The 26382-nt window shown below is 42.4% G+C and overlaps 1 protein-coding gene across 3 annotated transcripts in view; it reads right to left on the minus strand.

Annotated features, from left to right (window-relative positions):
- The window catches only part of CEP128 (centrosomal protein 128), a 409764-nt gene extending 396635 nt beyond the window's left edge, over positions 1–13129 (minus strand). For 2 of the 3 annotated variants that reach the window (XM_054028732.1, XM_054028729.1), the window contains exon 1: positions 13030–13129. The gene's annotated coding sequence lies outside the window, so the exon portion shown is untranslated. Of the gene's footprint in view, positions 1–8605; positions 8721–13029 lie in introns of all 3 variants that reach the window. The other variant, XM_054028731.1, reaches the window with a different exon arrangement.
- Between the last annotated feature and the right edge of the window lie 13253 nt (positions 13130–26382).

The following is a 26382-nucleotide window of genomic DNA, read 5'->3' on the forward strand; positions in this document are numbered from 1 at the left end:
CCAAGCTTTGGGAATGTTCAGGTACAAAAAAAGCTTTCAACTCAGGCCCACCTTTATTTAATGTTTAAAAAAATAAAATAATTACAATATATGGTAATACTTAAAATCTTATAAATTTATATACCATTATAAATTAAATAGCATACAAGTCAATTTAATACACAAGGCCCATCTCTTCTCCCATCCTGAGAGGCAAAATTCATCGCATCAATATACTTTAAATAGGCTGGGTATGGGGAAGAGATGTGTCATTGAAATGCAAAGAAAATGGTCAGTGGTAACAAAATAAGAACCTAATCCTGGGAGGTACTAAACACTCATTTCTTACCAACTTCCCAGGAAGTTCCCAGGCCTAAATTTTTGAGACTATTTTTAAAAGTGTTTTTGATAACTGAGGGTTAAGAACATAAGAACAGCCATACTGGGTCAGACCAAAGGTCCATCTAGCCCAGTATCCTGGCTTCCAACAGTGGCCAATGCCAGGTGTCTCAGAGGGAATGAACAGAACAGGTAATCATCAACTGATCCATCCCCCGTCACCCATTCCCAGCTTCTGGCAAACAGAGGCCAGGGACACCATCCCTGCCCACGCTGGCTACTAGCCATTGATGGACCTATCCTCCATGAACTTATCTAGTTCTTTTTTGAACCCTGTTAGTGTCTTGGCCTTAACAACATCCTCTGGCAAAGAGTTCCACAGACTGACTCTGTGTTGTGTGAAAAAATACTTCCTTTTGTTTGTTTTAAACCTGATGCCTATTAATTTCATTTGGTGACCCCTTGTTCTTGTATTATGAGAAGGAGTAAATAACACTTCCTTATTTACTTTCTCCACACCAGTCATGATTTTATAGACCTCCTTAGTCGTCTCTTTTCCAAGCTGAAAAATCCCAGTTTTATTAATCTGTCCTCATACAGAAGCCATTCCATATCCCTAATCATTTTTGTTGCCATTTTCTGAACCTTTTCCAATTCCAATATACCTTTTTTGAGATGGAGCAACAACATCTGCACACAGTCTTCAAGATGTGGGCGTACCATGGATTTATATAGAGGCAATATGATATTTTTTGTCTTATTATCTATCCCTTTCTTAATGATTCCCAACATTGTTCATTTTGACTGCCACTACACATTGAATGGATGTTTTCCAAGAACTATCCACAATGACTCCAAGATATTTTTCTTGAGTACTAACACCTAATTTAGACCCCCATCATTTTATATGTATAGATGGGATTACATTTTCCAATGTGCATTACTTTGCATTTATCAACACTGAACTTCATCTGCCATTTTGTTGCCCAGTCACCCAGTTTTGCAAGATCCTTTTGTAGCTCAATGCAGTCTGCCTGTATCATCTGCAAATTTTGCCACCTCACTGTTTACTGTTGAATAGGACTGATCATTTATTCCTATGCTTTGAATCCTATCTTTTAACTAATTACCGATCCATGAGAGGACCTTCCCCCTTATCCCATGACAGCTTACTTTGCTTAGAGCCTTCGGTGAGGGACCTTTGTCAAAGGTTTTCTAAGGGTACCGCTACACTGCAATAAAAAACCTGCGGCACTGAGTTTTAGAGCCCAGGTCAAGTGAATTGGGCTCATGGGTCTTGGGATGAAGGTCTCAAAATTACAGTGTAAACGTTTGAGCTCAGGCTGCAGTCCGCACTCTGAAACCCCATGAGAGGGGTGTATCTCAGAGTCCGGACTCCAACCCAAGCTCGAACAACTATACAATTTTGAGATCTGCAGCCCAAACCCTGTGAGCCCAAGTCAGCTGACCTAGGCCAGCAGTGGCCATGCCATGGGTCTTCTACTCCGGTGTCGACATAACCATGGACTTAACCAAGACACTGGTTTTATGGCTCATTACAACGATTTGTAACACACTCTACTGCCTGTTAATTCTTACCTGCCCACTTCATTGTAAGTGGTCATCTACAGCATGTGTGAACCTCTTATGCTTAACAATTTTCCCCAGCTTCTATTTAGCTTGGACACTCTGGTTACCTTCCCCCACCTGAAGCAGTGTACTGCTAAGCTCAAAAGCTTGCAAAAGTTCATCCAATAAAAGATATTACTTCACCTACCTTATTCCCATGCTAATAGTTGGTATTTAGTGGCATGAACATTCATGGGAAAGTCTTAATAAAATTAAATGAGGCAATCATCTGAAAAAATAAATTGATATGTCATTAATGTTAGTGAGTTATCATCAAGCCAAGATAAACAACCCTATATGGTGAGTACAAGAGTGTAACAAACACCTACAGCGTGTGCTGGAAACCTGCACGGTCCACATGATTTTTTACTTAACTTAAAGGAAATTATCTTCATTATAATGACATAAATGCAGGTATGGAAGACAGCAACTCATTGCTTCATCAGAAAATTTAAAATTATGATTTGCAAGATGACATAAGACAAGAGCTAACTACCAGGGTCATATTTTACAAACACTGGCTACCTGCATGTTAATCACCTCAGAAGAAAACATTTCGGGCATGTCTACACTGCAATTAGACACTTGCAGCTGGCCCATGCCAGCTGACTTGGGCTTGCCATGCTTGGGCTAAGAAGTTGTTTAATTGCAGTGCAGATGTTCCAGCTTGAGATGCAGCCTGAGCTCTTAGACCCTGTCTCCCCGCAGAGTCCTAGAGCCCAGGCTCCAACCCAAGCCTGAATGTCTACACTATAATTAAACAGCCCTTTAGCCCAAATCCCAGAAGCCCAAGTCAGCTGACACAGGCCAGTCACAGATTTTTAATTGCACTGTAGACATACCCTTAGGGTCTCTGAATGCTGTGACTTTCTATCTCCAAGTAAACAGCTCCAAACTAATAACATCAATTAAATAAGTTTACTGATTTTAGCTTCAAAGAGATTCTTCTGTACTTAATACTCCTAAGGACACTATTCATGATAAAAGTCATTTTACAAGGTTGGCCCAGTACCACAACAGCTCTACATTTTGCTAAGCAAGAGGCACATTTAGAATTCTTCTTCTTCCAAGTACACTGAAAACTAAACATCTTTTGGAGACTGATAACACACTGTACTTCCACAGCATCTTTCGTCAAGCATGTCGAAGCACTTTAAAAACAGTAATTAAGCATAGCAAGATAGCCGTAATGATTTTACAGATGGGGAAACCGAGGCACGAAAAGTTACATAGCCTGTCTCAGGATACGAATAGATATACTTCCTCAGTGTTGCTGGGAAAAGAATCAAGTGTGCCCTTCACCACTGTCCAATGATTGGAAGCAATCTGCAGACATAATAGGAAGCAAAAAAGTGCAAAAAAACAGTACCAAAAACAGGGGAGCAAGGGAAGAATCTATTTTGATGGAAGGAAAAAAAGACTTAAAGCAATATGTGATATCAATAAATTAAAGGCACATAAAAAAAAATTCTATAACTAAGGCTATGATTTAGTCATGGAGATCCACTAAAGTCACAGAACCCATGACTTTACCGGACCTCTATGACTTCTAGGGCTGCATGAGGAGGCAGGACTGTGTGCCAGGACCCTGCAGCCCCAGCCCCACGGCTTCTGCTCGGGGCTGCAGCCGGGGCCCGTGCGCCTCAGCCCCGCAGCTTCCCAGGCTTGGCGGGGGCTCCAGCTGGGGTCCTGTGCTTCAGCCCGCAGCTTCCACTACAGGCTGCATCCAGGGCCACGCGATCCAACCTCGCAGATTTCTGACTCCTGGGCTTGGCAGGGGACACGCGCCCCAGGCCCAAGGTGTCCCAGGCTTGGCAGGGGGCTGCAGCCGGGGCTGTGCACCTCTGCCCCGCGGCTTCTGCCAGGGGCTGCAGCCGGGGCCATGCGCCCTAGCCCCGCAGCGTCCTGGGCTTGTCAGGTTCCATGCGCCCCAACCCCGCGGTGTCCAGAGTCCTGGGCTTGGTGGGGGTTTGGCAGGGGCCGCACGCCCCAGCCCTGCAGCGTCCCAGGTTTCCTGGGGGCTTTAGCCGGGACCGTGCACTCCAGCCCTGTGGCTTTCACCAGGGGTTGCAGCTGGGGTTGTGCGCCCCTACCCAGTGGCTGCACCAGGAGCCATGCACCCCCCTTGCTACTTCCAGGGCCATGTGCCCCCACCCCGCTGCAGCCGGGGCTTGGTGGGGGCTGCAGTTGGGGCCAGGCACCCGTGTCATGTAGCTGGGCCAGCTCTGAAGTGGGGTTATGTGCCTCCCCGTGGCTGCATGTCCCTCTGCGGCCACTGGAGTCTGGGATGTGCCCCCCACCATGGCAGAGGGCTCGGCCTGTTGGGCCCCCCGGCCTTGGGACTCCATTCCTCCCCCGTACCTAGCCCTGCCCCCTGGTTATTTTTAGCAAAGTAACAGACAGGTCACAGGCTCCATGAATTTTTGTTTATTGCCCATGACTTTTACTAAAAATAATCATGATAAAATCTTATCATTATCTATAACAGGGTGGTACATCGCTCGCCCGCGCCGCTTCTCGCCACCCCGATTGGCCCGGGACAGCGAACCGCGGCCAGTGGGGGCCGCGATCGGCCGAACCTGCCACGTCAGCAGATAAATAAAACTGGCCCGGCCCGCCAGGGTGCCTACCCTGGCGAGCCGCGTGTCGAACGTTGCCGACCCCTGATCTATAAAATATAGCACAGTGATCAGAATACTGATGAGGCTTAGATGGAGAAAGCAACAAGAATGAATTCTCTCCCACCGTGAAAGATTAGTATCTTCTGAGTAGGTTATGTTCACTACCATATAATTTATTTAAAAACAAATCTCTATCACTGTAAGCTTCATAACCAGCCTGCAAGACAGCTGTATGCAATTCTGTCCAGCGTGTGCACACAGTTAACCAAGAGATACTGCATGTGTCAAGTTAACCTGGAAAATATATTTACCTTGAAAGGTGTATAGTCTTTAACCTCTGGATTCCACCCAAACTAGTCTGAGTAAAAACCCACATATAATTGTTGCAGAAAGATATCTTTTGAAATCTACACATATAACGTTATTTCCCACAAATCCTGTAAATTAAGTAGCTCTTACACAGGGCTCAATCTTATTCCATTGATATCAACTGGAGTAGGATCAAGACTGCACATACTACAATTACCACAGTGCACATGAATAGCTTTGTTTACAGGACTGGGGTTAATCATAAGTAATACAAATGACCACCTGAGGAGCCACAATTTCATGCAGCCTGAAAGTCACAGGGCAATCCAATCTCTGCCTCTAGTAGGTGGAGAAAATTCACTGACTAATCTCTGTGCTATTTTGGTTTTTATACACCAGATCCATTACCATGGTATCTAAGCACCTTCCAACGAAGGATAGACATATTGCTACAAAAATGTCACTATTTGAAAACTGTTGACACTGAAACTATACTAATCACAATTTTGCAATTAGTATACACTAGAACAAAATCACATTCAACCTTAAATTCTAGGATTTAATCACAATTAACTGAAACAGTGCTCAGAAAGATTTACTAGTCTACACTGATCACAAAGTCGTGGTTAGTATTGTTTCAGCAAACTTGATTTTTCACAACTGTATTCAAATATGGGAACATTTTACAGAATACAAGTTCATAAGGGCTTATATCTACCATATATATCTCTTTTTTATTTTATTAATAGATCCATTCTTTTATAACAAAAATTTTAATAGAGGTAAACTTAGTATTATACACACATGTACGCAATTATTAATTGGCCTACGGAAGTCTGTAAAGTTGTACTGACAAAACCTGCCTCTAGTCATTTTCTTCAACTTTGTGATATTGATAACATATATTGGTTGATGCTTTTCTACTCTTCATCTTCCTTTTCTGTACTTTCAGTTCATAGTGTCAATTAAAGTATTTCACCTCATATTTAGGTCCAAATTTCTGTTTTTCTGACATTGAGATGTGTAATCTATTTATTAGATGTCCAATCAAAACTCTATACAATATTAAGCTTTTCTCCTTCTTCTTCCTATTTTAATGCCTTTATTTTGAGTTTAACATTTACTATGTTTGAAAGGGTTTTTCTCTTCCTTAGTATTCAAAAAAACTTCTCAAACCATCAGGTTTGGTGGCAGACAATGCCCTCTTCAGCAAACGCCAAAAAATTCTGGCAGGTTTCTAAGTAGTTATCTTTTTTTCCTTCTCCCCTGTAAAAACTGAGTTAATTCTTCTATTACCAGAATTTCCCAGATTTTTTTATACCCATCAATAGATTTAGCAGAATCACTCTTCTTCCACCACCTTGCCATAGTAATTTTAGCAAGAACTAATAGATAAATGATCAATTCTCCATAGCTTTTGTAAGATGCAGAGTTTTCAGGACAATTTAATAAAAATACTAATATCTGATAATAAAAATATCTGATAGCTGGCACTGTTAGCTCCTTTATGCTGCGTCCAACTGCATTTCAAAATGTCTTCATTTGGGGGCATTTCCACCACAGATGGATAAATCCTTCCATTTCATTACATTTTCTTCAGCATTTACCCATCCCTACACCATAAATTTGTTTAATTTTAAGAGGCGCTAGGTACCATTGATAAAAAATGGTAACAAGGTTTTCTTTTATTAATGTGTTCATTAAGGTGTGGGGACCATTGCTCCATATCAGGGGTAGACAACCTGCAGCACGTGAGCTGATTTTCAGTGGCACTCATGCTGCCCGGGTCCTGGCCACCAGTCCGGGGGGCTCTGCATTTTAATTTAATTTTAAATGAAGCGTCTTAAACATTTTAAAAACCTTATTTACTTTACATACAACAGTAGTTGAGTTATATATTATAGACTTATAGAAAGAGATCTTCTAAAAATGTTAAAATGAATTACTGGCAAGCAAAATCTTAAATTAGAGTGAATAAATGAAGACTCGGCACACCACTTTCTGAAAGGTTGCCGACCCCTGCTCCATATGTTCTCCCATTCCTCAGTTTTGGCATCTATTCCTATGCCAATTTTTCATCTTTTCATGAACATAGTTGTTTCCTGTAAGTAACAGAGATTACTCTGTACAGAATGGGGAGTAAACCTTTGTGTTTTGTGGATGTAGTGAGTAGTTTTTCAAATTGCATCAATTTTCTGCTTAGGTTTGCTTTTTCATAGAGATGGGTTGAAAAGTCTCAATTGTAGGTATTTATATACTGGAATTTTGGTGTCTTTTGCTAGTGTACTTCATCAATTGAGCTAAATATATTGTCTCTAAACAGTTGGCCGAATTTTGATGTACCGGTAAGTTCCCAAATGTTAAAACTTCCAGGTTTTTATTGAGGTTACAAGAGATGAGGGGTATGAGCTTAATTTATTTAGAAAGCTACCCCAAGTTTCTATTGTTGCTTTCATAAAAGGGCGGCTATATACTGATTTTGGCCTATAGGATTTCTTTATCCACGGGAATCATGTGTACTTTGATTGCACAATAATGAGCTTGTTCTATCTCCAGCCAGTCCTGATTAGGGTTTGATGTTATCTAGTACATCAGGTTTGTGATCTGAATAGCCAGTGTTTAATGTTTGGTAGAGCTAATCCTTCCTTTTGCCACTGCCTTTGTAAAGCAGATTGCTTAACCCTGGATTTCTTATTTCCCCAAGTGAATTTGTTTATCATGGATTGCCATTGATTTAACAAATTCCCAGAGACTAAAACAGGAGCATTTGGAAAAGGAAGTTAATTCAGAGTAAAATATTCACCTTAACCGCTACAATTCAAATTTTGACCAATTTTTCAGATCTCTTGATATTTTTAATCAAAAACGTATAATTCTATAAGTTTTGACATTTTTTAGAAATGTGGATTGCCAGATATCTTACTGAAGTAGCTACCCATTTGTGTTCGTATTTATCTTTTATATCTTTCAGTAGATCATAGCCCACACCTACACCCAGGTGGTCTCACTTGTCATCGTTTATACTAAATCCTGACACTTTGACAAATGTTAAGATTTTCTCTTTCAGATCTAGTAGTGTGTGAGCTGGATTCATAACAAATACCATGACATCATCTGTATAAGACTAATTTGTGTTCCCATTATACAAGGATTATTTCTTATCAACTAGAAGATGAATGACTCCATTACCCTGGCAAAAAGAGGAGGAGACAATGGGCATCCATGGTGTGTGCATCTAAAGAAGGAGAATTTTTCTGATATCCTTTTACTCTTACAGCAGCATATGGTTTGGAATACAAGATGGAAATCCAATTTTGAAATTTATGGCCTAAGCCAAATGTATATAAAGTATCTTTTAAGAACTGACAATTTACTCTGCCACAAGCTTTTTTTGCATCTCGTGACAAAAATAGATGGGCTCATTGGTAAGAGTGAAAAGATCAGGTCTAAAATTCAGCATATTATCTGTCAGCTGCCTGTTTAATACAAATCCTATTTGATCTGTGTTTGCCACATATAATTTATTCGCTCTTCCCTTCCAGAGGGGAAAGAGATGTGATGTGATTAGAATTGTTTTCTTTATTATTTTTAAGTACATAAGATGATGTGCTATGTATTGGTATTTGGGAATGCAAGATCAAATAAGCATGTTTTCAATTTGGCTCAAAAGGCCTGTTACACAGAACAGAAACATCCTATAAGATAACTAGAAAAATTTACCCTTTCACCTCAGTAGAGCTTCCCTGGCTGCAGAGGTGCAAGTTAGCAGATCCAGTTGCAGGACTGGAGCCTAATTCTTGTCCCACATTCTTCTTTCTCCATCACCACATTTATTTCCAATATCTGGGTCCAAAAATAATAGCAGCTCTGATTGTTTATCTTCAACACTAGAGAAAATGACTTTTCTAAAACTCTGAAACTATCTAATTTTAAGAACATCTAAGTGCAGGGTGGATTGGAGGGAATCAAGAGAAAGTAAAAATAAGAAAATATTTTACGGGTCATTTGACAGCATTCCTTCAAGGAGGACTGGGTGGAGAGGATGGAGAGAAACTATGTTCCAGTATTCATTTAGGCTATACCTACACTATAAGCAAGGAGTCTGATTACCCTGCTGGTGTACACACATACTTGTGGTAGCTCAATGAGAGCTAGCACAAATATCAATAGCAGCGTAGCTGCAGCAGAGGCACAGCTGAGACGTGCCAAGTACATATCCACGGATTTCAGGCAGGTTTGTACTCAGCTCAGTCATGCATCCGCTGCCACTACCTGCCCTCCCATGGTTACATGGCTATTTATATCCATGCTAGAACAAATAAGTACATGTACACAAGCAGAGGAATCATCCCCTTAGCTTATAGTGTAGACATCACTTTAGTGTAATTAAGCTACTAATTTCTACCTATTGAAGATTTAGTAACAACCCCCACACACACAAATACACACACACACCACAGTAGTTCATGCCACACTAGTCTTGCACAAATGCATTAGTATATTAAATAGTCACACAGTACTCACCTAAGGCTATGTCTACACTACAGCCTATATTGGCAAAATTTATATCGTTCAGAAGAGTGAATATTCCACACCCCGAGTGACACACGTTACACTGACATAGAGCTGTGCACACAAACGCTTATGTCTGCAGGAGAACTTCTAACACCGACCTTGCTTTATGCCGCTCCTGTTGGCACAGAGCATCTTCACCACACGCGCTCCATTGGTACAGCTGTACCTGTACAGCTGCACCACTGCAGCACTGTACATATAGACATGGCCTAAATAAGTACAAGAAACAAGCACGGCACTCCTTACCACAACATATCAGGCAATTCAGAAAAGAAGAACTGAATAGTCATATGGCTAATAAGAACATCCACAGATACATTAGATAGTAATAGCCAAACAAGTTTGTAAGGAATATAAGCATTCTTACTTAAGGGCATATGCCAACTTCTAAAATGATGGTGAAAGGAAGAAACTCCCCTCGTGGGCAGGTTATTCCATAATTGCCCGCTTAATGTTTTCTTCATTTTCCTCTGAAGTATCTGGTACAGACAGATATCTGAGAACGGATCCTGAACTACACAGGCCATTGGTATAGCAATCCCTATGGGGAGGCTTTAAGTTTATCAACGACATACCAGCCAAAGCAGTGGTCCCCAAACTGAGGAACTTCAGGGGGCATGTGGCAGGACCCGGGTCAGCTCACACAGGGGGTGGGGAGGGAGTGACACCCAGCCCAGCTCTGGACCCAGCCACAGTTCTATCCCCAGCTCCACCTTCAGCCCAAGCTGAGGAAGCCTTAACTGCTCAGTAATAGGGGGGAGGGGAGGGAGAATGTGGACAGATTCCATTACTGGTAAGGGGGGTGGGGGGAGGTGCGCGACAGGAAAACTTTGGGCACCACTGAGCTAAAGGCTGATATGATAGACAAAGAGTCCCGACTACGGTCAAGGGTCAGCATTCAGGCAGTAATCTCCTCACCCTTCCCTAGCTAGTGGAAAAAAATCAATAATTTGAAATATTTAAAATTAGGCAGGACAAAATACTAGAAAGTGTACTAAAAGGGAACAATCATTTTATTAGCAGGGAGATGGACTGTATGATCTAATAGATCTTACTCCTGTGGGAATTCTGCACCACTTCGCAAGTGCAGAATTCATGTCCCCAGCAGATTTTTTTTTCCTCTATAGAAAATATATTCTGCTGGAGAGGCACTAAAGTTACACCTTTCACCACCCAGGAGCTGCTGTGGCACCAGAACAGAGAGCAGCCTGCTCACCGGCAGTAGCAGCCAGCGATATGGAAGAGGAGAGGGTGCGTTCCTCACAGTGCCCTGCCCATGGGGCCAAGTGAGGAGGAACAGGATGTGGGGGGACAGGACACAGAATGGGGTACACAGGACTGCTGGGGGGTGTCAAAGACCTGAGTTCACAAGGGCTAGTGGGGCAGATACACTGGGGCAGGGCTGAATGGGAGTACAGGGCCGGATGGGGTGGGGCAAAGGGTGGTTCAGTTGGGGTGCTGGACCACTTGAGGATGGAGGTAAGGAGTGGCTGAGTCTGGGGCAAGGACACATAGGGATGGGACAGAAGGGGGATGCAGGGACACATGGTGATAGGTGCAGATGTGCCTGACTGAATGGGAGAGGCTAGGGGTCAGACAAGTTCTGCATGGGAGAGGCTCCCCAACTGCCTAACAATACCTTTTCCTTAAAAAAAAACCCTGTTCCAAACTTCTCCCATGCACACCCAACAAACCGCCAGATTCACTCCCAGGCTCATTCCCAGCAATTACTTCACTCTCCCTCAGCTCCACCATTACCCCTGACTCCTCCAAGCCTTTGCACTGCTTCTGAGAGATGCGGGCACATGTTTCTGTGTTGTAGTTTAAATGAATTATTACTCAAAGTTTTGTATTAATATGCCTAGTAGGGAATCTATTTGTCAAAAAACAGATCCTGAATATTTTTTGTTGCCTGTATTGTTACAGACATACTTGCTGACAGGTATTTTGAAATAAATTACCAAAATAATTGAAACTGGCGTGATTATATTGTGTTATTTTGATAAATAAAATACGCAGAATTTTTAATTTTTTTGCACAGAATTCTCCCAGGAGTAAGATCTTTTCTACCTCTAGCTTCTATAAGCATGATTGTTTCTAAACAAAAAGTAACATTTGGTGCTCTGATTCCTGCCAGTCCTTATAAGCAGCTGACTTTAATAATAATATATGGAGATATACCTATCTCATAGAACTGGAAGGGACCTTGAAGGTCATCGAGTCCAGTCCCCTGCCTTCACTAGCAGGACCAAGTACCACCCCTGACAGTTCCCCCCGCCCGCCATCCCTAAATGGCCACCTCAAGGATTGAATTCACAACTCTGGGTTTAGACTTTCCTCTTGCAATGTACCTTTTTGAGTGGGAAGGGAGGGGAGACACTCGGACAGTGTGGAGCAGAAATTATACCTTGCCTAAGTGCCCCAGGACAGGCACCTTTGGGTTCTTTGACTCAGATATTTAAACTGGACAGAAGCTTTTTCCAAGAGCATAGTTGTTTTCTTTTTACTGAATTTTTAAACACTGAAATAAAAGTAATGCTGACCTGCACTGAAGTTAATTTGCTAAAAACAAAATAAAGTTCCAAGAAGTGTTTCCACCAAATGAGGTCAAGAAAAAAGAAACAACCGTAGAAGTAGCACAAAGGAAATGAAGATTTACCACATAGAGGGTTAAGGGGTTTATTTTTAGCTGTCCAACAAGAGGTTTGCTAAAAAATGCAATGGTTGCAGTGCTAAAAGGAGACTAGTAAATAAAGTGCTAAATAAACAAAAAATGACTGAATGAGGACATTTCGTCTGACAGAAAAACAATTTTCTACTAGATTTTCATATAGCTTTTAAGCTTCCTCTTTATTCAAATAAGCGTGCTAAGAGGAAGTGCAAGCACTTTCATGCTTAAGAAAGATTCAGTGTTTGTAGAACTGACATCCTAATTTTTAATATGGTTATGATAGTCTCACAAATGCTGCTACACCATCTTTTGACATCAAGGTAGAATGTTTCCTCCAGACATGCCAAACCCACAAAAATAACGCAGAAATTGGGTTTGTTTTCGGCTTCATTGGCTTGTGAGTTGCTTATTGGCTAGTTTTTGGCATGTAGCTTATTGCTTGTTTTTTTTTTGTTTGTTTGTTTGTTTTTTTGGTCAGCTCCGAGCAAGCAGGGGCAAGGAAGTGTGCACAGCGGGCCCAATATAGTCCCAGACTGCTCGCCAGGGAGATCTAGACACATAGAGGGTTGGGGTTCTTAGGGACTGGCTCGTTTTGGCCTTATTTTGAAATGGGATTCGCTTGATTTTTAGCTTATTGTGGAAGTCAGGGTGCTTATTTACCACGTGAAAGTTGGCAACTGTGGTTTTCTCTGTGCAGCTCAAGGCCAGCTTTCTAAACACAACACTGCAGTACCCCACCGGACAGACATCTCGCCCATGCACTGCCCCACAGGTCCTCCCGGGGCCCAGCCCCTACAGTGGTTCCCAGCAGCCCCCCTGGGCTCTGACCACTTGGCCCCCGCCCCCGGGTCCTACTCCGGAGCCACCCAGGCCCAACACGCCACGGGGGCCGAGCCCCCTCCTCACCTCACGAGAGACCTCAGCATCAGGGCACCCCCACCCCGCCGGCTCCAACCGCCCAACTCTGCTCAGCTTCCTCCCCACCTCGCCGCTATGGCAACTTGAACTAGCCGCCTTGCCACAGGGAGAGAGAGCGGCCTTCCGGGCGCCAGGGCCCCCGACGCATAGCACTGTGGGACATGTAGTCCTCAGGCGCCGACGCCGCCATCATAGGAGACGGTTGAGTGGACTACAATTGCCGAAAGGCCTTGCGGTTGCGCTGCTGGGTCTCGCCTGAGGTGCAACTGTCCGCCCCGAAAGCCTCACCGAGGCGATCGCCAGACGCTCAGGCCACACCCATTGCTTAAAGGACCATTCATGAAAGGAGGTATGTGAGAACAGCAGCCTCAGCAAGACCTGATCCTGACGGTGTAACTGGAGTTAACAGGAGTGTAACTGGAAAATTATCATTAAAATAATTAAAATGCACATAAGTATTCTTTTTAATTATAGTTTTTAGTGATTAATTTCTAGAAATTTTTCAACTGCAAACACTTTTGCACTTGAGTAATTTATAACACAGCCGAGCAGTCCAGACTACTCAGCTGCATAATATAACTCATGTTTGTTAGTGGTTCCAAGATCAGGACATTGGTCAATAATCTGTTTGAGGTAAGAAAAAAATATCTTATGTGGTGTCTATGGGCTTGTCTACACTACCTGCTGGATCGGCGGGCAGCGATCGATCCAGCGGGGGTTGATTTATCACATCTAGTATAGATGCGATAAATCAACTGCCGAGTGCTCTCCCATCAACTCCAGTACTTCACCAGAACAAGAGGCGCAAGCGGAGTCAACGGGAGAGCATCAGCTGTCGACTTACCGCAGTGAAGACACCACTGTAAGTAGATCTAAGTATGTCGACTTCAGCTACGCTATTCACGTAGCTGAAGTTGCGTATCTTAGATCAACCCCGTGCTGTAGGGTAGACAAGCCCTTATTGTAGCTTATTGTACTAGATGCGATAAATCAACCCCCGCTGGATCGAGCGCTGCCCGCCGATCCAGCAGGTAGTGTAGACAAGCCCTTAATGGACTTAACAGTAGGAGGGAGTCAGGGAAGAAGACCAAAAATAAGCAGTAAGATCCTGCATTTACATAGTAACTACTGCAAAAAAAATTTATTGTGTCTGATTCATTTAGAATGTTGGATGTTTTTGCTTGTTTTATATAAGTCCTTTGGGCGTCTTTGTTTTTAATTGTTTCTCTGTGACCACTGCTACTCTAGACTTCCAGGCCACTTCAGAGACTGTCAATTAAGCACAAGAGCATTAAACTGTTCAGTGATTTTGTAAGGTTGCATGTCCATTGGAGCTCAATTGAGACAAAAAAATATCCAAATCCTATGACTGTTAAAAGTAATTTCATGTGGTCTTTAAAAACATGGCAAGCTGGTAAAGTTACATACAAAGACAACCATCCTGAAGCAGGTATGAATCAAAATACTCATGTGCAGCAAGGCCACACCTTACAGAAAAAAATATGCAAAATACATTTTAGAGGGAAATAAATCTTAACCAATGCTGGGGTTTTTTATTCTAGTCAGAAAAGTCTGTTAGTCATCCCTTAATTCTTCCTACCTTGCCTCTTCTGAGTCAATTATCTCTTAGTTCTCTTTATACCGAGTGTAAAAAGTGCTATGAATCCCCTCAAATTATGAATTTGTGCAATAAACAGTTCAAGTACAAATATTTCTAGTTTCAGGATACAATGGCTAATACACAACATAGTCTTGAAGAGAGAAGATAGAAATCAGTATAAATGCCGAGTCATCATTATAGGAAGCTTACCCTGGGTCTCTGAAACCTCCAATGGAAGTTACAAGAGAGGCTTAAAACTGTGCTTACATTGTAGTTTTGTGGCTTTTGTAGCTGATAGTAATACCCAAAACAAAATAATAAAATTAAGTCTTTAACAATGTTGCTAACCCCAAAATCAAAAATCATGAATCAAGACCAGAAAACACAAGATTAAAAAAAGAGGGGAAGGAAGTCTTTTGATTTCCTTTCTGAGCCTTTACAGTGCACTTGATTCCACATTTTCAAGCTTTTATCTGCATTGGGGCTAGAAACTTCATGTAAAGAAAAAACAAAAGCAGAGATACTCTTGTAATCACAAAAATCCAGATGCTGTGACTTTAAGAAAAACACCAAATACCCCCTATGTAAATACAACCCTTTTTTCAAAGGTAGATATGGGGTAGATCAGTGGCAGCTGACTGAGCTGTAAACTATGTTCCTAAAAAGTTAAGCAGCTGTTAATTTTGCTCTCTATGTTTGCTTAATTTGCTCAAAGGCTACTTTCTACAGTAGTTGATTTTCCATTAAACCTTCACAGTACCCTCTTCTCAAAGTTTTGGGACCCATTTTATTTAATCTATTTATAACTGACTTCGGAACCGATTGCAGGAGTGTACTGATAAAGTTTGCGGATGATACGAAGGTGGGAGGCGTTGCCAATTCGGAGGAGGATAGGGATATTCTGCAGGGAGACTTGAATGAGCTTGTGAATTGAAGTATCAGAAATAGGATGAAATTTAATAGTGAAAAGTGTAAGGTGATGCATTTAGGGATGACTAACAACAATTTTAGTTAAAAGCTGGGGACGCATTGGTTAGAAGTAACGGAAGAGGAGAAGGACCTAGGGGTTCTTGTAGACCGGAGGATGACTATGAGTCGACAATGTGACGTGGCGGTGAAAAAAGCCAATGCGGTCTTGGGATGCATTAGGCGAGGTATATCTAGTAGGGATAAGGAGGTGCTGCTTCCGTTGTATAAGGCGCTGGTGAGACCTCATTTGGAGTACTGTGTGCAGTTCTGGTCTCCTGGGGATATGATTGCTCTCTTTAAATATATCAGAGGGATAAATACAAGGGAGGGAGAGGAATTATTCCAGCTTAGTACTAATGTGGACACGAGAACGAATGGATATAAACTGGCCGTGGGGAAGTTTAGGCTTGAAATTAGACGAAGGTTTCTGACCGTCAGAGGGGTGAAATATTGGAACGGCCTTCCGAGGGAAACGGTGGGGGCGAGGGACCTGTCTGGTTTTAAGATTAAGTTAGATAAGTTTATGGAGGGAATGGTTTAATGGTAAAACATATTAGCTGAGGAATACCGAGCAATAGTAGGTAAATAGTATAATGGCTAACAAGGGTTAGGCTGGAGACTCTTGCCTACATGCTCGGGGTCTTACTGATCGCCATATTTGGGGTCGGGAAGGAATTTTCTTCCAGGGTAGATTGGCTGAGGCCCTGGAGGTTTTTCACCTTCTTCCACAGCATGGGGCAGGGATCGCTAGCAGGAGGGTTCTCTGCCAATTGAAGTCACTAAAACACAGGATTTGGGGACTTCATCAGCAGAGTCAAGGGAAGGGTAGGGACGGTTTTGTGGCCTGCAGCATGCAGGGGGTCAGACCAGATGATCATAATGGTCCCTTCTGACCTTAAAGTCTATGAGTCTATGAGTATGAGTCAAGCAATTCTCCCACTCTTCCTTCCCAACCCTCACACACATTCTTAGTTCATGCCTGCTATTGCTAAAGCACCCTCATCCCTGTCTTAGGGAGAGAGGTCTCCCTTATATATACTCCTGCACCCATCTGAAGTGAGCCACAAGATTCCCTTTGTCATCTGATCCATTGGATAACATTTCTCTAGAGTACTCAACACGACATCTTCCATCATTCCATTGCCTTTAAGGGCCGAGCTCCAATAATGCCCATGTGGGCCGTGCTTTAGAGAAGCTAGCATGCTTTGTTCCCTTTTTTAAAAGTTCTTGCTCTCTCATTTATTGTATTCCGCATTGTAACAACCTGCATGGAAGTTGGAGGGAGGAGTGTGGGCTGTAGGAGGAAAGAGGAAGTCAATTCTATATGCCTATGGCTAGGATTGCTAAACTGGAGCTAGAGCAGCTCTGTAAATAGTTGATGTAATAAAGAGCCAGTTTAGTTTAATAAAAATGGAATTCCATTGTAGCCAACTCACAATGTTATCATGAGTCTCATGATAACTAGTATGTAGCCTTAAAAATCTAGCTTCTGAATTCATATGATTACATGAGAATTTTGGCTTTAATTTTAAAAAGAAAAAGAAAATTGCTAGCTATCGTGGTTGCAGAGAAAAGCTTGAAAACATGAACCCTAAATGATCAAAATCCAGAAGATCCCCAAAAATGTATTACTTTTTAAAACGTCCTTGTTTTAGGGGCCTGACTTGTGATTTTTTTAGCAGTTGGGGTCCTCTCAGAGTATTTCCAGCATATAGGACACACAATATCCCTTGTTGCTTCCAGGTGAGTTTTAAGGTATTTCTTCCTATAGTCTCCGAAAAATGGTTCATTGTCATTATCCTAACTAAGACAACCCCAAATTAGTAGTTGCTTTACAGAATCACCATTGATTGAGTCAATCAACTGTTAGCCAATAAATATTTCGAGAAGGCTTTGTATTCTTTATGCCTATGCTAACAGTGTATAACTATTAAGCAAATTCCCAGCATGCTTTGCACTCATGCTAAGCTTACAGTAAACTCTCAATAACCTGTTTTATGTGTCTGTAGAATCTGACAGAGATGAGATGTATTTTTGTCTTGCAAATATAATAGTGTGATTAGTACAGCTTGGACAGCATGCTAGGGAGAAGACAGATGATTCTTTTGACACTTGACCAATATGCAATCTGTAACAAGCTACGGCTGGTGCAGGATGTCTCTAAGTTTGCTGACTTCTGGAAAACAATGTTGAAAACAAGATAAGAAACTGGTAATAAAGGGTGGGTAAATCTTAGGTAAGCTTGTTGGTTATAAACATGCCAGGTATGTATATGAGTAGTGTGAAGCTCATAATTTCAGGATAGTATGAACGCTGCACTGCTGTCTTCCAGATTCGAGAAGTATTAACCTTTCTATAATGATGTTTTGTCTTTGACTAATAAAACCTGATTGAGCCTGCATTATCTGATGTCTCATCAATACTCTGAATCAAACCCTAACAACTGAGTCTCTTCAGGATCAGGCATCAATGCACAAAAAAGGAAACCATATCCAACCATTTTCTTAGGATATTTTTGAGTTTGAGAGAGGCCTCAGACTTTATATAAGAGCAACTCTCACCGGGGTCTTCAGCCTGGCTGCCAGCTTGAAACTGTTTCTGTTCTCCCATATTTTCCTAGCCCTTTCCCATTACAACAGAGATAGAAAACCAATGTGTTCTTTCTTAACGTGAGTGGTAGCATAACCACCTTTTCTTGAAATTTGAAATAATTTAGTCATGTGGGGAGCACAGTTTTCAAGGACCTAGAGAAACAAAGGAATTAATTCTTTCATATATTCTAGTCAGTCACTTTCTCATGTTACACCATGTTGAACAGCTCTGTGCCAAAGCAGCATCTCTACTGTAAAGTATTTTTGATAGAGTAGAAATTAGCCGAGAGATTGAAGCAGGAACAGGAGGGAATTGGTGAAGGATACACATTCTACGTTATATCTGAAAAGTTGAGCAGAGAAGGCTATCGCTCCTACCAGTTGTTCACGTGCAACAAATGGATCATTTGATGATCCACACACAGATTAACTAGACCTGATGGAGGGTCAACTGGAAACAGATGACCAAATGACCAAACTGGCTGGAAAGATATTTAAGAAGTGAGAACACAATTAGTCATTATGGTGACTGACCCATAAACAAACTATTGGGATCAGAGGCACTTAGGTTCTATGGTGAAGGAGTATTTTACAAATGTCTATAATAGGTAAATATGTTTATTGATTAGACCAGGAATTGGCAACCTTTGGCACGCGGCCTGTCAGGGAAATCCGCTGGCAGGCCGGGACAGTTTGTTTACCTGCAGCGTCCGCAGGTTCGGCCAATTGCAGCTCCCACTGGCCGCGGTTCGCCGTTCCAGGCCAATGGGAGCTGCGGGAAGCGGCAGCCAGCACATCCCTCAGCTCATGCTGCTTCCTGTTTTTTTTGTTTGTTTTGTTTTTTGGCAGGAATGCAGCAGTCTGGAATTTGCATTGTCAAGGATGATTTAACCAAAATAATCTCCTGAAATAAACCTCAGAATGGGTTTTTATTTCTATATCTCATGCTCCTGAGAACTCTAGTTTCAAAGACCTGGCCTTGCATTAGCTTGCCTAACATTCTCTTCTGGCCTAGAGTCTTCCTCAGCATAGCCAGGTGTATCTCAATTCCACATCTACTTCTAAATATCACTGATGGTTTTAGGGATCTGTAGGTAATGCAGTTTTTTGCAAAGTTTATTAATATTTCTATTCAAACTTAGGCAATATTATGAAAATAAAATAAAACAGCAGGTACCTGACTCCACTGTTCTCCACCCCATTGCAGAACCCCAGTAGGTGTGATGTCACCAACATAATGCATACTGGGGCACATGGAGGGCAGGCGCTGGCGGTGCTAAACAGCAGGACTTATAAAATATAAGAATTTGTTATCAATTATTTGCTGGATTTTCCACCCTGCCCTGACCACAGTCCTTAGGACATTAAACAAATGACTAAATCAACTGGATTTTTTTTAAGAGTTTGCAGGTCATCTTAAAAAAAAATACATCTCCAAACTTAAATCTGGATTTGGGGATAGGTATGTATACTTCAGTCAAAAAAAAAAAAGAAGAAATAATGTCAAAATGAACCATTTCAGCACTAACAAAATGTCTCATTTTAATTTTTCAGGATAGATTCACAGGTGGGATTTAAGCACCAAAAACACTGGTAGAGGAGTGGTGTCCCCCATCTTTATAACCTTTAGATAGGTTGTGGGAGAACCAAGTATGAATCCCCACTTTGTAGCAGGTGTACTCTAAACACCAGGCTATTAAGTATTTGGAGCGGGAGTGCTTTTTAATCTCACCTGCTAAAGCTGGTTCACTTGGTATAAAATACTTGAGTCATCGGGCCGGAGAGTGAGAGAATGACTTTATAGCCCAGTAGTTAGAGCACTGGGAAAGGGGAGACACTTGAATATTCAGTGGAGCAGGAGCTGGAACACAAGTATTTATAAAAAGTGGGAAGCTTCAAAAGGAGAGATTGAGTGACTAACTCCAGAATATCCTATAGCCTGGTGGTTAAGACATTTACCAGGAAGAAACATTAAGCTGAAGTCTTTGCTCTAGGTTGGAATCTTGAACCTGGGTTTCCCACATCCCAGGTGAGTGCCCCAATCACTTGGCCAAAGGTTGGGGGCGGGGTAGACTGATTAATTTCCTTTATCTTAAAAATAACAATGACGCACAAGGGGTTAGGTAATATCTTTTATTGGATCAACTTCAGTTGGTGAGAGAGACAAACGCTCGAGCTACACATAATTGCATAAAAGATATTACCTCATTTCTCCTCCCTGCCCTTGTCTCTCAAATATCCTGGGACCGACGTGGCTACAACTACACTGCATACAAAATGAAACACTTCATTTGACTGAAACTAAGTTTTTCTGACTCTTATGATTCACCAAAATCCTAGAACCATAGACAGGGTCATCTAGTTTAGCCCCCTGCCATGATGCAAGATTTGTTGTGTCTAAACCATCCAAGACAGATGGCTATCTAACATCCTTCTGAAAACCTCCAGTGAAGGAGCTTCCACAACCTCTCTAGGCAGTCTGTTTCATCTTCCTAACTGTAAGAACAGTAGGACAATCTTCCTGAGATTTAATGCTGTAGTTTGAACCCATTGCCTCTGTGGCAAGAGAGAACAACTTTTCTCCATTTTTTTTATGGCAGCCATTCAAGTATTTGAAGACTGCTATCTTGGCCCCCCTTAATCTCCTCTTTTCCAAACTAAACATACCCAGTTCCTTCAGCCTTTCCTCATATGGTTTGCATTCCATCCCTTTGATCATCTTTGTCACTCGCCTCTGGATCCTTTCCAGTTTCTCCACCTGTTTTCTATATATTGGTAACCAAAATTGGACATAGAACTCCAGCTGAGGCCTAATCAGCACCCTGTAGAGCGGTACTGTCACCTTCCATGACTTGTATGTAAATGCTGTTCAAACTTTGCTACGTCACTGAGCATAACCTTTTTTTGATCTGACCTCCCGAGTTTCTCATGTAACTGTCTCGCCTCCGCTAACAATTCCGCGTCCGTAGGTTTACGATCGGACATGACGGCCAAGAGCCCACCCGCAAAACACAAATTGGTACCGGTGTAAGTCAGGTCTACTAAACACAGTCTCTTTTTATGAATAATTTGACTATTAAGGATAGAATTTAAAACTCTATGAGCACCTCCACCCCTGTTTTTTACAACTGTCACAACGAGGCGCAATGTCCCATCGACATGTAACTCTCTATTGCTCTGTAGCAGTTTTGAGGTCTGCTTTAAGAAATCCTCAGCAGACAGCTCATCCCTAGTTCTTTTGACCAAAAACAAAGAGTTCGTTAAATTACGGCTCTCTAAACGTAACTGAACATAATCATCAGGGCCTACCCTACCATTAATGTCATTGAGCACTAACTGTATTCCCCGGTGTATGGCTTCAACAACCTGCTGAGCTGAATTTATTTGCTCAAGATTGACAAAATGAAATTCCTCACAATACACCGACCCCCGAAATCTGGATACTTCACGTTGCCAACTTCTCACTCTCTCCATATACACCTCGGCATTTTCGGGGTTACTTGGGGGTTCCTCTACGGGATCATTAGCGGCATCTTCTACATTAGATGCTATTTGAGAGTCAGACTTTGAGGCGCCTCCATTAGGGTCATTGGGAGTAGAACGGAACCCGTCTAGAGAGCCCTCTGGGGAATTTGCTAAACCAGAGTCTGATTCCGCCTCCCCATTTTCAGACAAGCCAGTTTGAGAGCCTCCAGTAGGGGGCATCTCTTTTTGTTTTTGTTTTTTTTTCCTCATTACCTCTTTAGCCCTTTTTAAAATTTTTACAACAACCCGGGCCTGGAACTTTTTGGCAGCCATCTGTTTATCCCCCAAGCACTGTCCCCCCTTTTGTTTATACATGAGCTGATGTGTACCCTGGAGGGTGCCCCTTTTACTCAGGCCCCTTTTCACGACTAGTCATGCCTGCTCAGAGCCACCCTTTCCAGCCCTTATTTTCAGCATGGCTCTGAACCAAGCATCATATTTTTCCCATTTCTTTCTAGAATCCCGTTCTTTTAGACTACCCGAGGATACATCCTCCACCACTTTTCTGAGGGAAGCCTCAACCCCTTCCCAACTACTAGAATATGGGGGAGCTGTGACAAGCTTATGGTTTTGGGAGAATGGTTTGTCAGTTCTTCGTTTTTTATTCACAACCCCTAGAGCGCATGCTCCGGGTTTGTGAATGTGGGCATTTTCGCTCACAGTTTCTTCAGGGCTTGGTGTGGTGGTGGTCACTGAGGAACTGGAGTTGTGGTGGCATGGTTGTTTTTTACCAGAGTCTTTTGTTTTGTCCTTGGGTTTGACATATATGAGGTTTGGACCGCCCAGATGCTTCAGCTGCACTCTTGTGCTGTTTTGCGTTGTTAAAGGTCTCAAAGCAGATTCCTGGTTCGTTGGCAGTTCTGGAGGAGATGTCCTTGTATCTCTGACTACAGCATTGTCAGAAAAGTTGCCCAGGCCTATGAGGGGGAAAAAACAACAACATTTTACAAAAACTAAACTTTACCACCTCTCTCACCCACACCTATGTATTTACTTAAAATACAAAACCTCATAGAACAACCAAACCAATAAGCAAAATATATTTACAGGGCTTCATCCATCCATCAGTCACTGATGCTGGTGAATTTTCCTTTTCAGCGGTCTCTTTCCTTTTTCTTTTCAGCTTGTTTTCCCTCTGGTCTAAGGATCTCTCATGTTTTGACTGTACTGTGGAGCAAACAACAACATTATTATAAAACACATGAAACCATCTTGTAAACATACATATCACACACACACTTCATTAGGGTGTTTTTCTATTTAAAAAGTCATAGCTTTACAACAAAATAATCCAATTCAGGCTGTACAACAAACAGGTTTTTAAATACATCTCATTTTGCAGAATAAAAACCAAAACTGCTTTTAAAATCCATTTTGCACAGAAACCCTTGTTAGTTTAAAACATACATACCACCAGTTTAAAACCCACAGTTTGCAACCAAATACTTTTCAAAAAACCCACATGCATTTAAAAGCCACATGGTTGTTCTGCCCCAACCATGTACCTTTGGTTTAGTTAGTAGCATTCACCCCTACCCCAAGTGCCTCAAACCCCATTTTAAAAACCCATCACATTATGCACAGTAAAAAAAAAAAAAAAGCCCTGTTTAAAACAAACCAAGTACTTAAAAAAAAAAAAAAAAAAAAAAAACTATGCCTTGCACAGGCCCCCGCACACACACACACACACACACACACACACACAAAACAGCAGCTTTATAAAACACACCAAACCAAGTTTGCAGCCATACACTTTTCAAAAACCCCACATGCATTTTAAAAGCCACATGGTTGTTCTGACATGAAACATGGTTTGAGCAAGGCTAGGCATGCCCAAGGTTCTCCTGGTTACTGACCCTGCTGCCCGCGGGGAAGCTAAACACTTTCATTCCCACACGGTCCACGGGGTATTTAGCATTAGCAGTAAACAGGGCCTCCGCGTGCCCCAGACGGATTTCCCGGGGCCACCCGTACTTTCTTCACAAAAAGGGACACTGATACAATGCACAGTTTAAAGCCTTCAGCCGCACTGCCCATTAAACAGAAAGCGTCTTTACTGCGTGTCAGTTTAATTTTCACATCCACTCCGTTTAACAAAAGTTTTTCTTGAAAAAACAGGTCGCTGTGTAAATGGTCCAGCAGCTCTACCGTTCTGCTCTCGGCCGTCAGCTTTGCACACCTCACAAACCCTAGATTCCCTCCATCCAACTCTGTTTCTTCATGTTGTCCAACAGTGTCTTTGTAAAACAGGCCGGCGGAAAATTGCGTGGCGAGGGTGTTGTTGCTGTAATTGAGCACCGATTCTATAAAGACCCTGTAAGGGTAGCAGTTGTTGCTTTGGCATATGAGGCGGTCTCCCAGCGTGACAGCCAACTGACTGAAAATAGAGGCCACGGGGTAATTCACCAGACCCACTTCGGCGTCCACGGCGAGTTCAGTTCTGTCTCCTTTGACAATCTTGCAACACAGGTACAGCAGCGTGTTGTTTAAATCCATATAATCTATGCCATTCCCTGCTATAAAAAAGTCAATGGGGGCAGACTCCGTAATGGCCGATAGAGGCGGCACCTTGATATAGATGCTTTTCTCGATGCTGGTCTGCGTAGGGGCTATTTGAAACAAGTCTAGTTCGGATTTGGTGCACTCTTCAGACCTGCAGTGAACGAAAGCCATGTTGATTAAAATACGTCTCTTTTACCAGGCAGAGTGCGTCTCCTCTTTCACCCAGGCTTCCTCTTGGACTTTCGCTTATGGCCAGCCCTGCGTGTCAAAGCCCTTCTTTTAAAGGGTTTCGGGGGACCTGTGCATCGCGGGTATGACGTATTTCGTTTTCTCTTCCTCCTTTTAATGTACATCAGCCCCGATCCTTCCTGTGAAGCTGTATTCCCCACCTTCTCCAGAACAGCACGGGAGACATGATCTACCACATCTTTAGCTATGTTTTGAGCGGCGGTTTTTACGTGGGGTTTAATAATCTCTAGCCCCCTCCTCAAAAGCGGTATGGCTTTTCGAAACAGGCTACGAAATATTCCACCCACACCTGCCCCATACATCACGGGGGCCCCATGATATCCAGGAAGGGCGTATCCAGTCTGGGCTTTGTAATAGTTCCTGTAGATGGTGGGGTGGCCATAATTTTTTTGGGGATCGCCATAATAGAGTTTTGCTTTTTTAGAAACCTCGCTCTCTCCGCGGCCGCAGATGCAGCTTGACGATCACCTTGCCGAAGCAAAATGAGACATGTCTGTTCTGATCTGTCTTTATTTCAATGGTGATGGTGTCGATGTTTACTGACAGGGACGTAATGAGGTTTGTGGTAGGTGATGGTAACAAACTCTTTGTTCCTTCCTCAGACAGGGACGCAGCATAACAGGGGAACAGAAAAGTCCCCCACAAACTGGTGTTCTACGACATCCGTGTATAGATACAAGGAGTTAAAACCTCCTGTGATATCTGCCGAGAAGGGGAATTTTTGGACGTTGCGTTTGTGGCCTAAACCCAGAATGTTATCTAGCTCCCCGTCAGTAGAAAACATGTACATAAAATCAGTAGATTTAAGTCTCACTTTTCTACCCACAGGGTCGTAGTTCATGACCACCTCAGGCGGTCTGGGATGACGAGCCATGTTGCTGTTCATATGCTCCAGTAATTCGGGTATGGTCGAGTAATAACCTCGTTGTAGGATGAAATTCCACGTTGTAGCTCCAAAGGTGATTTTGAAAGGGGTGTCTTCGTTGATAGTATTCCAGCTGTGCGGGTATTGTATTTCCACTAACCCCACCTCCCAGGCACCCGGGAGATCCAAGGGCTTAATTTGCCGTATTGTAAAGTTCGAGATGGTGTTTTGGGGAAAAACTGCAGAGCTGGCATTGCTGGGCAAAGTAATGTAAAACCCGCCGTCACTCATTTTTCTCTCTCTCTGTCCTTGCAGAAGGAATCTTTTTTTTGTTGTTGTTCGTGTCTAGATGTCACAGAGTTGAGAAGCTTCCACCCAGCTGTTAAACTTATCAGGCCACCCCAACCATTTCACCAGTAGCTGCTTTTTCCTCCCTTTTCCTTTCTCTGCTAGAACTTTTTCAATCCTGTAAATCCTGTCTCATTTGGGGTTTACTTTTTGTAATTCTTCAGGGTAAAAAGATCCAGTAACTGCCTCACCTTCGTAATCTTTTAAGCGGTATACAGGTCTCTGGCCCCTGGTTAAGGCTTCATCCCCTATGAATATCTCATCGGTAAACGTCTGTTCATAACCTTTTTCAAAAGCGCCTTTGGTTTTACATGGTCACCTTTTCTAAACGGGGCAACAACCGGTTTTATTTTAAAACCATCTCCGTAAACCGTTTTCCATACCTTCAGAGAATTTGAAGGGTTAACATCAATGGGTCTGGTACGTATAGTTCTGTGAAAGCTCTGGTTGTAACTCTTTATAAAGTCAGGTAAGACGTCAATGTAGCGAAAGGTGTTATGGGCTGTTAAATCGCTCCACAACCCCTGCTTTGACTTCATTATTGGTAACAAAATGGTGAACTCCATGCCGCTTTAATAATCCACTTAAAGGTTTGTTTAAAAATTCTTTCCCCCGATCGGTTTGTAATTTTTGAGGCACGCGACCTTCACTGAAAATAGCTTTAAAGGCCTTGGATACCTCACCACTCATCT

This window comes from Malaclemys terrapin, chromosome 4 (assembly GCF_027887155.1).
Source record: "Malaclemys terrapin pileata isolate rMalTer1 chromosome 4, rMalTer1.hap1, whole genome shotgun sequence".
In the NCBI taxonomy this organism is placed as follows: Eukaryota; Metazoa; Chordata; order Testudines; family Emydidae; genus Malaclemys; species Malaclemys terrapin.